General features: G+C 46.6%; 1 pseudogene; it reads right to left on the reverse strand.

The window, feature by feature from the left end:
• Positions 1–463: 463 nt before the first annotated feature.
• LOC106584935 (histone H2B-like) lies at positions 464–2,590 on the reverse strand (annotated as a pseudogene).
• Between the last annotated feature and the right edge of the window lie 592 nt (positions 2,591–3,182).

Raw genomic sequence — 3,182 nt, forward strand, 5'->3', positions numbered from 1 at the left:
TCGGGTAGCATGTTGCATCATTAAGATTGAGTGAATAAATGGGACTCTATCCGTCTCCTACTTATTCAGGAAGTCACCTCAAACAACGGCCATTTCGGCCCTGTCTTCACCCTTTGCCATTTCACATTCCACTCACTTATTCCACTATGGACGGCCTTCAACTGGAATGGAGGCCAACCCTGTTTGTCATGTCGTTCAGAGAAACGTCTGTTGCTATCTTACATTCGTCAGACAACGACAGCACGCAAAACCCCTACACTTCAAACGGAAAAGGATACAAAGTAGCCACTCTCCAACTCGGCCCACAGCGCCCATAAACAAGGACACAATGGAACAGTGCTACAATGGACACAGCCTACCTACATACACATTCATTCGGTTGCGATGGAATTGCTTTTTTACTGACAGGGTGGGTGGCTCTTAAAAGAGCCTTTGGGTTATTAGAGCAGTCCAAATGCGCTGTTTACTTGGAGCTGGTGTACTTGGTTATGGCCTTGCTGCCCTCAGACACTGCGTGCTTGGCCAGCTCACCAGGGAGCAGCAAGCGCACAGCGGTCTGGATCTCCCTGGAGGTGATGGTAGAATGCTTGTTGTAGTGGGCCAGGCGAGAGGACTCTCCGGCGATACTGTCACGAGAATTTTCAATCCCAATGATGATAACTAAACAATTATTTAAGCTTTGACCAATCCCCAAGGTTTGTAAGACCCTGGGTTGAATAATAATTAGGCAAAGACTCAGCTTCTGCAAAAGGTCCGTAAAGTTTATTCAGAGAACATTCTAAAGTAAAAAAATGCAAAGACGTCTTTTTATAACTCTCACCCCCACCTACTTCCACGCACACACAGACACACAAACAGTAGGTGGGCTGTATCCTTCCCCACAGTCCGCATTCCTCATTTATCACTACCAAGCTGGCAGTTCTATCCTCCCGAGATTAGAGGGACCTTGACAGGACTCCCTTTCCTGTCGAAAGTTTCTTAGAGTTCCAACCAGGTCAGATCATGAATAGTTTAATTGTCCTCTGTATTTTCTTAGTCACACACTTCTCACCCTTAACTTGTCTCGACCAAACCTTATTGGACTTTAGTCTAATCACATTTATTCATTTTACTTTACATAGTCTAATAATTACGTTAGTCTAATTATTCATAATACATGTTACATAATCTAATAATTACATTTCAGAGTGGAATTCTTTAGTCATTACCTTAAACATATACATTTCCTTATCAGATACGCTCAAAGATGTCGTTCACGAACGAGTTCCTGATTCCCATGGCCTTGGAGGAGATGCCGGTGTCGGAGTGGACCTGCTTCAGGACTGTACACGTAAATGGCACTTCTTGCCGCCCTTCCCTGCGGTCTTGGTGACAGCTTTCTTGGCGTCCTTCTTGGGCGCGGACTTTGCTGGCTCGGGCATGATGCTGATGTCTCATTGCTTCTCAGAAATGAATAACATTTACATTACATTTTAGTCATTTAGCAGACGCCTCTTATCCAGAGTGACTTACAGTAGTGAATGCATACATTTCATTTCATGCATTTGTTTTTGTACTCAACCCTGTACACAACCCTGGCGTTGCACACACAATGCTGGCGTTGCAAACACCATGCTCTACCAACTGAGCCACAGGGAAGCAGAGGTGGGGGGCGCTTACTCGTCTTATGAAGAGGAAGCTAACCAAAGTCAGCGGCCGTGGACACCCCTGCTTTCCCATAGGACCAGTGGAGCTCTAGCACTCAAATGAGCCTTCCACTCAGAAGCGGGCTTCCCGAACAAAGACAATTGCGTGCGATGCCTTCCCCTCCCCTCCCTCTTCTCTATAGCCTACATTCTGTGACGGATGGGGAATTGTGTGTTTCAAAAAGTGTGTCACACATAAGCCTCACTCTGTGCGCAAAGGCTGCACTGAACAGAGTCCTGTCATTAATACTCCCTGTCCACTCGGAGTGGCTCATGCTTTCCTACCAAATAGCATACCTAAACAATATTCCAATAACATACTAACCATTATACGGAATTGGCCCTTCCGAAAACAGTGCGTTTAACTGCCGAAACCGTACAGGGTGCGTCCCTAGGCGTTTCAGAGCGTAGACCACGTCCATGGCGGTAACGGTCTTCTTCTCGGCATGCTCGGTGTAGGTGACGGCGTCACGTTCTCCAGGATCACGTTCTCCAGGAACACCTTCAGGACACGGCGGGTCTCCTCGTAGATCAGACAGGAGATACGCTTCACACCGATAGCGGGCTTTGTGATTCCCTGGATGTTTTCACGGAGAACTTTGCGGTGGCGCTTGGCGCCTCCTTTTCCGAGTTCCTTGCCGCCTTTGCCTCTTCCAGACATTATGTGTTCACTAGTGGAGTTGAAGTGAGTGAATGACGTGAGCGCGACAATAGACAATGGGCCTGATCGGACAGCTCAGAGCTTCTGCTCTTCTCTGTCCATGAAAACAAATGGATTAGTGGAAGAGGCAGGGCAGGCCCAGAGCAAGGAAGGAGGGTGGGGTCAAGCAAGGCACCCCCCCGAGTCTAAATGCATTAACCTGTTGGGGGTAGGGGGCAGTATTGACACGGCCGGATAAAAAACGTACCCGATTTAATCTGGTTACTACTCCTGCCCAGTAACTAGAATATGCATATAATTATTGGCTTTGGATAGAAAACACCCTAAAGTTTCTAAAACTGTTTGAATGGTGTCTGTTTATTGAAGACTGAGGATCTTTGCTGTAACGTGACACTTCCTACGGCTCCCATAGGCTCTCAGAGCCCGGGGCAAAGCTGAATGATATCAAGGCAGCCCCAGGCTGAAAAACATTTATGCTTTTGGCAAGTGGCCGATCAGAGGACAATGGGCTTAGGCGCGTGCACGAGTCGAACCCGTGCTATATTTTCTTTCCTCTTTTTACCTAAACGCAGATTCCCGGTCGGAATATTATCGCTTTTTTACGAGAAAAATTGCATAAAAATGGATTTTAAACAGCGGTTGACATGCTTCGAAGTACGGTAATGGAATATTTCGAATTTCTTTGTCACGAAATGCGTCATGCTCGTCACCCTTCTTTACCCTTTCGGATAGTGTCTTGAACGCACAAACAAAACGCCACTGTTTGGATATAACTATGGATTATTTGGGACCAAACCAACATTTGTTATTGAAGTAGAAGTCCTGGGAGTGCATTC

Source organism: Salmo salar, chromosome ssa02 (assembly GCF_905237065.1).
Source record: "Salmo salar chromosome ssa02, Ssal_v3.1, whole genome shotgun sequence".
Lineage (NCBI taxonomy): Eukaryota > Metazoa > Chordata > Actinopteri > Salmoniformes > Salmonidae > Salmo > Salmo salar.